Here is a 13228-nt window from a genome sequence, read left to right on the forward strand (position 1 = left end):
TTTTGTTGAGACAATCTCTCGAAGCTTTATTCAAACCGCCATAATGTTTACAGGGATGAAATGAATATCATCGGGTTGGCCAAACCAAACATGGCGGCCAAGCCCTAACCTTAAAGTATGCTTCGCTAGATTGTGAGCCTTAACATTAGAGCTCCTACCCTCGTGGACTATATTACGAGAATTAAAAGACAATAAATTTAACTGTATTTCATTGATGATTGCCCCAAACACAGCAGCAGTTCCACGTCCCACGTCTCTTACCACTCCTTCACAGTCAGAAGCAAGTTGTAGTTGATGTAGGTTCAAATCTTCTATCGGAGCCTCCAGTGTCGCGGGATCATCAGTGTTGTTAAGAACTGTCGCCGAGGCTCCAAGAAAAATACCCTGCTCACTTCGGCATACCACTCCAACCGCTACTCCTCATCCCTTAATGATAGCGGCATCAACATTGAGCTTCGCATGATGACCAGGAGGTGCAATCCACCCCGTACGTCGCTGTTGTTGCGCCCTCCTTCCCGCCTCAGCTTTGTTTGATAGAGCAGTCAATTCCATCAGATAAGAAGTTATGTGCCCATGTCTTGCATGAGGGTTGTCGGTGTCAAAACCGGCGGATCTCGGGTAGGGGGTCCCGAACTGTGCGTCTAGGCCGGATGGTAACAGGAGGCAGGGGACACAATGTTTTACCCAGGTTCGGACCCTCTTGATGGAGGTAAAATCCTACGCCCTGCTTGATTGATATTGATGATATGGGTAGTACAAGAGTAGATCTACCACGAGATCAGAGAGGCTAAACCCTAGAAGCTAGCCTATGGTATGATTGTATGTTGTGGTTGTTGTTGTCCTACCGACTAAAACCCTCCGGTTTATATAGACACCGGAGAGGGTTAGGGTTACACAAGGTCGGTTACAAAGAAGGAGATATCCATATCCGTATTGCCTAGCTTGCCTTCCACGCCAAGTAGAGTCCCATCCGGACACGAGATGAAGTCTTCAATCTTGTATCTTCATAGTCCAACAGTCCGACCAAAGGATATAGTCCGGCTGTCCGAAGACCCCCTAATCCAGGACTCCCTCAGTAGCCCCTGAACCAGACTTCAATGACGATGAGTCCGGCGTGCAGTATTGTCTTCGGTATTGTAAGGCAGGTTCCTTCTCCGAATACATCACAGAAGAACTTGAAAACGAGGATAGTGTTCGACCCTGCAAAATAAGTTCCACATACCACCGTAGAGAGAATAATATTTTCGCAATTCTAATTTGCTGACTTGTCTTGACAGTATGACGTTATGTCATGACCCGGTGATTATTCGAACCGTTCCCTTTAACCAGTCCCGCACATAATGCGAGGCAGTTTTTCGACACGTCTTGTCAAAGCAGAGATCGTGTCCCCTTATTACGGGATTCTCATCAATATGGGCGTGGGTAACCCAACCGCGCCATCAATTACGGCGCTTGGTGGATAAGCGAGTTTTACCAGGCAAGTGGGAACGCTTAGTTTCGTCCGCCCATATAAAGGGATAAGGATTCACCTTCCTATCCACGCCTTCTTCCTCCTTTGCTCATCCGTTTTCGCACACTCGAGCTCTAGCGCCCAAGTCCACACTTCCCACCTCAACCTTCTCCAACCATGTCCAGAGCGGGAGGTAGGTGGATGGTCTCCTCCGTCACGGAGGGAGACATCAAGAAACTGAGCAGAGCCGGATACCTGCCCGACGACATCGCGCACCGGCTCCCAGATGAGGGGCAGCTCATCCCCACCCCCAGGCCCCATGAGAGGGTAGTATTCCTCACCCATTTCCTCCGCGGACTGGGATTCCCTCTCCATCCATTCGTACGGGGGCTCATGCTCTATTACGGCCTGGATTTCCATGATCTGGCCCCGAACTTCATCCTCAACATCTTAGCGTTTATTGTCGTGTGCGAGGCCTTCCTCCGCATCAAGCCCCACTTCGGCTTATGGTTGAAGACCTTCAATGTCAAGCCAAAGGTGGTGGGCGGCCTCCAGGCGGAGTGCGGAGGCGCCATGGTGGGCAAGATGCCCAACGTAACATGGCTCGAGGGCTCCTTTGTGGAAACCATAAAGGGGTGGCAATCGGGGTGGTTCTACATCACCGAGTCGCGCGACCCTGTATGGGCAGCGGCCCCCGAGTTCCGATCTGGCATCCCCACACGGCTCACCTCCTGAAAAGAGAAGGGCCTGTCCTGGGGTAGTTCGGAAGAGCTGACCGAACTCCAAACATGTATTCAAAACATGGTGAACAAGAAGCTCAAACTTGTCAACGTGGTCCAGGTCATGCTCCACCGCCGGATTCTCCCGTGCCAACAACGGGAGTTCAACTTGTGGGAGTTCGACCCGGCGCGGCACCGAACTCTGAACAGGCCTCTCGACACAACTCAAGAAGATGCCTGGAGGGTGCTGTTCAAAAGCGCCGAGGTCCCCCCTCCCATTACTGAGGATCGTGGATTCAGCGCGAAGCGCCAAGCCAAAGCGGTAAGCTGCTTTACCTCTCACAGGATACTTATTTTTTATAGGTTGACTCCATGCGGGATCTAAACTCCCGTACCTTTGACAGGACTGTCAGGAGACAGTCGGACAGATCGATTGTCCGGCTCCTTTGCACGAAGGCCCAACAGACGCTCTTCTGGCGAAGATGCTGACTCTGGCTCCTTATACGGTGCCGAAGAAGACTAAGAAGGCCAAGGGAACTCGAAAGAGTTCCCGACGTCAGGCGTCGTCGGACTCACCGTCCGATGACTCTACGGCGCACTCCTCCCCCGAAGACGAGGAAGAAGAAGAAGATGCTCCCCCTCCTGCAGGGGGAGATAAGAAAAGGAAGGCTGCCCTAACTGGGGGGGCGAAGGGTCCAAGAAGGGAAGGACACTCCTTCCAGACAGCTCCACCGCCGCCGACGAAGACGAAGACGAGTGGTTGCCCAGGGCCAAGCCCCTGGGGAGATCGTAAGTATTCGGATACCAGAGTGACTCGTAGCATTCCTTTGTCGCACTGCTTTCCCTAACGCCGAACATGATTATGCAGGCCGCCACGAACCAGCATCAATGTATCATCGGACGGCTCCCTGGGCTCGTCGGACATGGATAGCAATCCAGTCCCGACCGCCACCTCCCCTCATCCTACTAACGACGCCGAGGTGCTGTCTCAAGAGGCACCGGGTCGAGGGGAGACAGTCCTGGAGGCGCCTCAAGGCGACCTTCCGGACTCCGGGAGCCGAGGGGACGTGGCCCCTGAGAGCTCCGAGTTTGGCCCTCAGCCGAACACCGTGCCGGACCCTCCAGCGGTTCCGGGCTCGGGCAGGCGGCCTCCTTCTAAGAGGGGCAAGACGCCTATGCCGGTGACCTCTGTCCATCCAGAGGCGCCGGACAATCTGCTGGAAGCGCTTCGCAGCGCTTCCATCGACGAGGAGCACCGCACTATCATGAGTGTGGTGATCCAGAAGGTTCAGTCCGCCAAGAGCGGATTGACTGAAGCCTATGCCAGCCTTCTAACAGGCTTTGAGGTAAGTGTTTTAAAATGTAGTAGAAATATTACCGCATAGACAGTAGCCCCTGATGCTTTGTTCGGTGTTCAGAAAGAAAAACCGAACAGAGGATCAAATAATATCGCAGGAGTCTAATATAAGTATGTCAATACGCATATGCAGACTTTGCTGCTGGCGTCCGCCGCACTGACTGCGGAGGTCGCCTTACTGAAGCAGGACCTCGAGGGGTCCAGGAAAGAGCTCGATCTTGCCAAGAGGCAGCTCGAGGAGAACAAGGGTAAGTAATACCCTGTCTATAGATATGTATATATAAAAGAAGACGCGATTGCAAAATGACAGGATCAATGTATATTTGCCAGGGGCCACGACCAAGGTGGCGACCCTGAAGCAAGCGCTAACCAGGGCCGAGGATATAGCGGCCAAGGAGCGCACCGAGCGAGAGAAGCATGAGGATCGGGTGGGCGAGGTGCAGCAAGAGCTCCAGGCTCTCGTGGCGAAGCACGAGGCATTGGAGCTTGACTCAAAGATGCAGGAGTCTGAGCTTGCCGCGGCCCTCGAGAGCGCAAAAAGTGCCAAGGCCGAAGCCTAAAAGGCCCTCCAGGAGATCGATGCGATGAAGAAAATAGCGGTGGGTAAGGCTTTCTATATGCAAAGCAAGCATGTAAAAGTAAATTACCGATTACTTACCCGAATCCGGAGCTCTCCAGGAGCATTCGTAGATTTGCCCCGCAGCGTGTCCGATGCCGCACAATTTTACCAGGCCGAGGATGGAAGCTCAATGGAGAAGCTGTTCTGGTCTCAGTATGCTGAGGCCGAACACCCGGTGCCAATGAGCGACCAGCTGAAGCAGATGGTCGAGCTACATAAGGCGGCCGATCTGGCCATGAGGACCTTTATAGTCCGGCTGTGGCCTGGCGACGCCCTTCCAAACAGCTTCTTCGGCCTGGTGAGGCGGCTTGTGGATGCCTGCCCGCGGCTGGAGGTCGTCAAGCGATCTGTCTGCATTGAAGGTGCACGTCGGGCTTTTGCCCGTGTGAAATTGCAGTGAGTCAAGCTAGACGCCGTGAAGCTGATCAAGGAGGGGCCGCTGGAGGGCAAGGAGCACCGCCACCCCGAGATGTACTATGAGGGTGTTCTGCCGGGTGCCCGTCTCATAGCGGACGAGTGTTCAAAAGATGTAATATTTGAGTGAGACTTGCTCGTTTTATCCTGTATTTATGAAAACTTGTTTCATATGCGATATGCAACGCTTGTTTGAATTTAAAATATTACCTTCTATTTGGCTGTTTATCCAATCTGAGAGATGGCTAGTCCTCGGCTTCTGCCCCCATGCCACAAGTGCTGGGGTGTTCGGGATAAACCTGAGCACTCTTGTTCTCATGTTTGGGTCCTTCGAGGGAGCTGCTCAGCACAGCGAACAAGGCAACCAGACTAATAATGCTTTATCACTCTCACTTAGCCATAAAATTCTATAGTTTTAAATTTCGGCGAAGCCCCTGGTATTCGGAAGGCCGAATTTGGGGCGCGATACACGCCTTTAAGCCGGACAGGGCCGGCCCCTCGCTCTAAGCGGCATAAGTCTTTAGGGACTCGAAAACCTCGCCGAACAGTGACCAGTCTCTCGCCTTATCATGACAGTCAGTTTTAGCTTTCTCTACTGAGGTGCTGAACCCAGCAGAACCGGGGCACAATCGCAGTAATTCTCCTAGCGCTACCTTAGCCGATAGAGCAGAACGTAAGGTACCAAAATATAGGAGCCGGGCAAACCCAGCATTTGACCAAAGACATGATTCGAAGCTGATGCATATAATGCTATAAGTTCGGGGTGCCGCACTTGTGAAAGTGTTCGGACTTTTCACACCGTATAGTGAGGTACGTAAGCCCTTGGTGTATTAGTTGTACCAAGGTGTACGGTTGCAAGGCGTCATTAATGAAAACACACACACACACACACACACACACACACACACACACACACACACACACACACACATATATATATATATATATATATATATATATATATATAACAAGAATGCAATAATAGTCGCAATGTCATGCATTGTTTATTAAAAAAATTGCGTTAAAGCAGAGTGATACAGATAGTGCGATAAGCAAAGAGTAGGACTATGTCCCTTCCAAGGGCAAGCTGAGGAATGATATTAAATCGAATATTTCGCTCGTTACTATAATCAACCTGGGAATTCCGTGGTATGACGTAACTGTCTGCCTTCTTGGTTGCTGCATCATGTGTTCGGCAATAGTGCTGCCGGACAGTGTTTCCAGAGATTAAGGTCCTGAAAAAAAAGAAAAATAACCAAACGGGAAGCCCCTAGTGCGGTTTAAGCCGCGTCTTGGGGCGTGCCGCAGTTGTGCCCCCTCCCCACCTATGCCCATGGTATTTTTAATGCGTAATTATGTATGCGCGGCATGAGTTCATCGTTGGGCTGGGATTGGGGTGGCCACCGTATTGCTACGCGAGCTCAGATCGCGCCAGGCGGTCTATTTGCCGATTGCCCCGAGCGCGCTTGAAAGTGTCCGGGCTTTGAAGCGCCGAACTGGTTGATTACCTTGAAAGGCTGCTTTGCGCTTCTGCTGCGAGGGCCGTCGTGTGCTCCTCTGTTCGGAGAGAGCGCTCTGCGTTTCCATTGACTGTAATAACTCCGCGAGTCCTGGCATCTTGAGCTTGAGGTATGCATAATGCGATACCACATTGAATCTAGCAAATGCGGTTCGCCCGAGCAGCGCGTGATAACCACTGCGGAACGGGACTATATCGAAGATTAACTCTTCACTTCGGAAATTATTCGGGGATCCGAAGACCACTTCCAGTGTAATTGAGCTTGTGCAATGGGCCTCCACACCTGGAATGACGCTTTTAAAGGTCATTTTTGTGGGTTTGATCCTTGAGGGGTCTATACCCATTTTGCGTACTGTGTCCTGATAAAGCAGGTTCAGACTGCTGCCGCCATCCATAAGGACTCGAGTGAGGTGGAATCCGTCAATGATTGGGTCTAGGACCAGTGTGGCAAATCCGCCATGATGGATACTAGTGGGATGGTCCCTGCGATCGAAGGTGATCGGACAGGAGGACCAAGGGTTGAATTTTGGGGCTACTGGCTCCAACGCATATACATCCCTGAGCGCACGCTTTCGCTCCCTCTTGGGGATGTGGGTTGCGTATATCATGTTCACCATCCGCACTTGTGGGGAGAACCTCTTCTGTCCTCCGGTGTGCGGCTGCCGGGGCTCCTCCTCGTCATCGCTATGCGGCCCCTTGTACTTGTTTTCGGCAATTAACTTGCCGGCCTGCTTGAACACCCAACAATCCCTGTTGGTGTGATTGGCTGGTTTATCTTGGGTTCCGTGTATTTGACACGAGCGATCGAGTATACGGTCCAAGCTGGACGGACCCGGCATACTTTGTTTGAATGGCTTTTTCCGCTGACCAGGTTTAGAACCTTTGAATCCGGCATTGACTGTCGTATCCTTGGTATTTTTGCTGTTAATGTGGCGCTGATGTTTGTTGCGATGTGACCTGCTATTGCCGTCCTTGGTATCCGGGGTACCATGGTTCTTTGATATGTTATTGCGGCGAGCCAGCCAACTGTCTTCTCCCACACAAAAGCGGGTCATGAGCGTCGTGAGAGCTGCCATAGATTTCGGCTTTTCCTGACCAAGGTGCCGGGCTAGCCACTCGTCTCGGATGTTGTGTTTGAAAGCCGCTAAGGCCTCTGCATCCGGACAATCGACAATCTGATTTTTATTTGTAAGGAATCGAGTCCAGAATTGCCTGGCCAACTCTTCTGGTTGCTGAATTATGTGGCTCAAGTCATCGGCGTCTGGTGGTCGCACATAAGTGCCCTGAAAGTTGTCGAGGAATGCGGCTTCCAGATCTTCCCAACGGCTAATGGAGTCCGCTGGCAAGCTGTTAAGACAATGCCGCGCTGGTCCTTTGAGCTTTAGTGGGAGGTATTTGATGGCGTGTAAGTCATCACCGCGGGCCATGTGGATGTGGAGGAGGAAATCCTCGATCCATACTGCGGGATCTGTTGTGCCATCGTATGATTCAATATTTACAGGTTTGAAACCTTCTGGGAATTGATGTTCCATTACTTCGTCTGTGAAGCATAAGGGGTGTGCGCCGCCTCTATATTGGGCTATATCGCGACGCAGCTCGAAAGGGTCTTGCCCGCTGTGTTCGGCCCGGCCGGATTTGCTTTTACTGTATCCGGCGTGACGTTTATCGTCTCGCAGAGTAGTGCGCCCTCGTGATCCGTAGATCGATCTTGCATGCTTTGCTTTGTCCTCCAATATGTCTCGCAGGTCTGGCGTATCTCCCCATGCCTTTTTATTTGAATGGCGTCGGGGTGAAGGCTGAGCTTTTGGCTGGAATGCCTCTCTATCGCGGCCACGAGGTGGCCGATCAGCCGTATCATACGCTTCCTCCTCCAGTCGGGGTAGTAACCTACACTTTGGGTAATTCTTGGAGGGGCGCTCGATTTTATATTCCTCGGCCGCGAGGATTTCAGTCCATCTGTCAGCTAGCAGATCTTGATCAGCTCAAAGTTGTTGCTGCTTTTTATTCAGGCTATTTGCCGTGGCCATAAGCCGGCGCTTGAAGCGCTCTTGTTCGACGGGATCCTATGGTACGGCGAATTCATCGTCGCCGAGGCTTGCCTCGTCTTCGGAGGGGGGCATGTAATTGTCATCCTCCTCCTCTCCATCTGACGCTCTCTCAAGAGAGCTGGCTCCTCCATCCTCCTTCTCTAAATCTTGCTGGAGGGGAATGTTGTTGTCTTTGGCACTATCCGGAGTGTTATTATCTCCTGTGCCGGTATCACCACTTTTGCTTTGGCGGGACCTACAGTGGCGCCGCTGACGTCGGCGCTTGGGTTGCTTCTTGGAGGGGTCATCCTCCGCTATCTCATCGCCATTGCCTTCTTTGGGTGTATCCACCATGTATATGTCATATGACGAGGTGGCTTTCCAGTGCCCTATAGGCACTGGTTCATGTTCGTCTCCTACATCGTCGTCCATACCGTCGATGTCTTCGGAGTCGAAGTCGAGCATGTCGGTTAAATCATCGACAGTGGCTACAAAGTGGGTGGTGGGTGGGCATCGAATTTCTTCGTCGTCCGCATCCCAATCCTGTTGGCCATAGTCCGGCAAGGGCTCTCCTGACAAAGAGAGACACCTTAGTGAATTCAGAATTTCGCCAAAGGGCGAGTGCTGAAAGATATCCGCGGCGGTGAATTCCATGATTGGCGCCCAATCGGATTCGATTGGCAGGGGCGCGGACGGTTCGGAATCCGGAAAAGAGTCCGACACCTTGGAGTCACGGGCTTCGTAGAGGATTAGGCTGGTGTTCGGCTCGATCGCCGTTGAGACTACAGCCCCTGAGGCGGTGTCTAGCCACCCGTCCTCGATTGGCGCAGTTGGCTCCGAGCTAAGGGTCGCTGCTGATGCGGGCGCGGCCTCTGGGGTACTGTTCGGCGGCAGAGCTAGGTCATACCCGTCATGACAGTGCGGTGCACCCGGCTGTGGCTCGAATCCATCGAAGATCAAGTCTCCGCGGATGTCGGGCGTGTAGTTCAAACTTCCAATTCTGACCTGACGGCCAGGGGCGTAGCTTTCAATCTGCTCCAGATGGCCAAGCGAATCAGCCCGCAGTGCAAAGCCGCCGAATACGAAGATCTGTCCGGGGAGAAAAGTCTCGCCCTGGACCGCATCGCTATCGATGATAGTAGGAGCCATCAAGCCTAAGGGCGATGACACAGAGGAACTCTCAATGAAATCACCAATGTCGGTGTCAAAACCGGCGGATCTCGGATAAGGGGTCCCGAACTGTGCGTCTAGGCCGGATGGTAATAGGAGGCAGGGGACACAATGTTTTACCCAGGTTCAAGCCCTCTTGATGGAGGTAAAACCCTACGTCCTGCTTGATTGATATTGATGATATGGGTAATACAAGAGTAGATCTACCACGAGATCAGAGAGGCTAAACCCTAGAAGCTAGCCTATGGTATGATTGTATGTTGTGGTTGTTGTTGTCCTACCGACTAAAACCCTCCGATTTATATAGACACCGGAGAGGGTTAGGGTTACACAAGGTTGGTTACAAAGGAGGAGATATACATATCCGTATTGCCTAGCTTGCCTTTCACGCCAAGTAGAGTCCCATCCGGACACGAGACGAAGTCTTCAATCTTGTATCTTCATAGTCCAACAGTCCGGCCAAAGGATATAATCCGGCTGTCCGGAGACCCCCTAATCCAGGACTCCCTCAAGGGCTTTCCTCCGTGCGCTCCAGATGGCCCATAACGTAACCACTAACGTCACAAATTCCTCAGATCATAAAGCTCTGTTCATAGCAAAAATCCACTCCTTTTCGTTCTCTTCCTGGTGGATGCTTATTTGATCTAGGATGTCCTCTGAAGATAATGCCCGAGTGCTTCGAGACACCGGACAGTTCAGTAATGCGTGTCTCCACGTACCATGAGCTCCGCATAGATTGCATGAGGAAGTGGTTGCCATATTCTGACGCTGGAGTACCTCACCAGAGGGTATGGAATGTCTCGCCAGTCGAAAAATTAATACCGGGAGTTTTGAAGGGACTTGAACTCTCCACAGTGATTTCCACTCCTTGCTTTCCGTCTCCACATGCGATGAACTCTCACGCCCTTCCAACCAGCCCTCTCTATTGTACTTTGTTCGGACTAACATCCGATATGCTGAGCCAACTGAGAAGAAACCTTGCGACTCCTCATACCAGGCCCAAAAGTCGACGGTCTTTCTTGTGCAAAGTGGTATTTTGAGGATTGCTTCAACGTTAAAAAGTGTGAATACCGAGCAAACAACTCCCCCCTTCCATGTCGCCGCGGACTGCTCAATCAACTTAGTTACTCTTTGTGGAGGATCCTGCACTAAAGAAGTGATTGGTCTTTTGTAGCTCACCCGCGGGATCCAGTTGAGGTCCCAAATGCTAGTGGTTTCACCATCTCCTATCCTCCTTACAATTCCTGCGGCATAATGTCTCTCTCATCCATGATGGCTCTCCATATTTGTGAAGGGTGAGTTCCCAATTCAGCATCAAGAAGTGAACAATTAGGGAAATAGACAGCTTTCAGGATGCATGCACTTAACGAATCTGGTTCCGTCAATAGCCTCCATGATTGCCTTGCCAAGAGGGCAAGATTAAAGAGCTCTAGATCCCTGAAGCCAGGACCGCCCATATGCTTCGGTCTAGTCATGACATCCTATGCAACCCATGCAGGTTTTCGTCTCCCTCTCTTGCTTCCCCACAAGAACCGACGTATGATGGTTGAAACACTTTCACATAGACCTCTCGGGAGGCTGAAGCAAGACATCGAAAAAACAGGGATTGCTTGAGATATTGACTTTATCAGAATCTCCTTACCAGCAGCAGATGGAAGTTTACCCATCCAACCTTTAACCTTCTCCCACACTCTGTCCCTTAGATACTTCAAAGTCCCATTTTTAGAATGACCAACCTCGGTTGGCATCCCCAAATATCGATCACTGAGCGATTCATTTTATACTTATAGTTTGGCTTTCACCCCTTCTCTTATTATCTGTTGGCACCCTCTGAAGAAGATAGACGATTTTGCATTGTTAATTTTCTGCCCTGATGCCATACAGTACCTGTCCAGTAGGTTTGAAACCTCTTCTGCACCCTGCACACTAGCCTTGAAAAGTAACAGGCTGTCATCAGCAAATAAAAGGTGATTCACCGGCGGAGCCACGGGCGCCACCTTAATACCTTCCAACAATGATGACCGAGAACTGGATTTTAGGAGACACGAAAGGCCCTCTGCTGCAATCAAGAAAAGGTAAGGGGAGATAGGATCTCCCTGCCGGATTCCTCTGGATGGATGAAAAATTTCAAGCTTCTCACCATTAAAAAGCACTGAAAAGGAAACACATGAGACCATAGCCATAACTGTATCAATCCATACCTGGGTGAATCCCAACTTGCTCATAATGGCCCTAAGATAATCCCACTCTAGCCTATCGTAGGCTTTCATCATATCCAACGTAAGAGCACAAAAGCTATTGTTCTTTGACTTGTTTCGCTTCATAAAGTGTAGACATTCATAGGCACAAATTATATTATCTGTAATCAACCTACCGGGGACAAAAGCAGACTATTCCCTGGAGATAATATCTGGGAGTATTTGCTTTAATCTGTTTGCTATCACCTTCGAAGCTATCTTGTAGAGGACGTTGCATAAACTGATAGGTCTAAACTGTGAGAGCAACGTAGGGTTAGTAACCTTTGGTATTATGAAAACGACAGTGTCGTTTATGCATTTTGGGCTCTCCTCCCCTCTAACAATCCTGAGCACAATGTTGGTCACATCATCTCCACACACCTCCCAATGCTTCTGATAAAACTGGGCCGGGAAACCATCCGGCCCCGGTGCTTTAGTGGTAAACATTTGGAACAATGCGTTCTTAACCTCTTCCTTAATGTAAGGCGCACATAAAACTGCGTTCATGGCGGCTGTAACTTTACATGGAACATGAGCAACGACCTCGTCTAGACCCTGAACACCCTTAGATGTGTAAAGGTCTTGATAGAAGGCATTTGTCATAGCCCTTAGATCCTCTTGATTATCCACCAAAACACCTATGGAGTTCTCAAGAGCTTTAATCATATTTTTCTTTCTGCGCAAACTAGCTCGAAGGTGAAAAAATTTCATGTTTTTATCTCCAGATGATAGCCATTCCATGCGTGCACGCTGCCTCCACATAAGCTCCTCTCGGTGATATATCTCGACCAGCCTCTCGTTTATTTTCAACTCGACGTGAGATGGGCCAAGGCGCAGTGGGTCACCTCTCAACTCTTCTAGCTTCTTTTTGAGCCCTTTAATCTCCCGGCGAACGCTTCCTAAAGACTGTTTACTCCAATTAGTTAAACCTCCCGAGACCTCTGCCGGTTTATCCCGCAGCTCTTGAACACTTTCACATGGCCCATCGGCAAGCCATTCATTGTTAACAACACCCCCAAAACCACCATGCCTCTCCCACATGGACTCATACCGGAAGGTCCGCTGTTGTACACCTTCTTGAGCTTGCCCCATATCAAGAACAATCGGGCCATGGTCAGATGTGGCCGCATTAAGGTGTTCAAGGGACACTAGAGGGAACAATGTCATCCATTGGGGGTTAGCTAGCGCCCTGTCCAGCCTGCACCTGGTATAAGTGTTGGGGAACGTAGTAATTTCAAAAAAATTCCTACGCACACGCAAGATCATGGTGATGCATAGCAACGAGAGGGGAGAGTGTTGTCTACGTACCCTCGTAGACCGGAAGCGGAAGTGTTAGCACAACGCGGTTGATGTAGTCGTACGTCTTCAGGATCCGACCGATCAAGTACCGAACGCACGGCACCTCCGAGTTCTTCACACGTTCAACTCAATGACGTCCCTCGAACTCCGATCCAGCCGAGCTTTGAGGGAGAGTTCTGTCAACACGACGGCGTGGTGATGACGATGATGTTCTACCGACGTAGGGCTTCGCCTAAGCACCGCTACGATATGACCGAGGTGGATTATGGTGGAGGGGGGCACCGCACACGGCTAAGAGATCAAGAGATCAATTGTTGTGTCTTTGGGGTGCCCCCTGCCCCGTATATAAAGGAGTGGAGGAGGGGGAGGGCCGGCCCTCTCTATGGCGCGCCCTAGGGGAGTCCTACTCCCACCAGG

The sequence above is a fragment of the Triticum dicoccoides genome, chromosome 1A (genome assembly GCF_002162155.2).
Source record: "Triticum dicoccoides isolate Atlit2015 ecotype Zavitan chromosome 1A, WEW_v2.0, whole genome shotgun sequence".
Classification (NCBI taxonomy): domain Eukaryota; kingdom Viridiplantae; phylum Streptophyta; class Magnoliopsida; order Poales; family Poaceae; genus Triticum; species Triticum dicoccoides.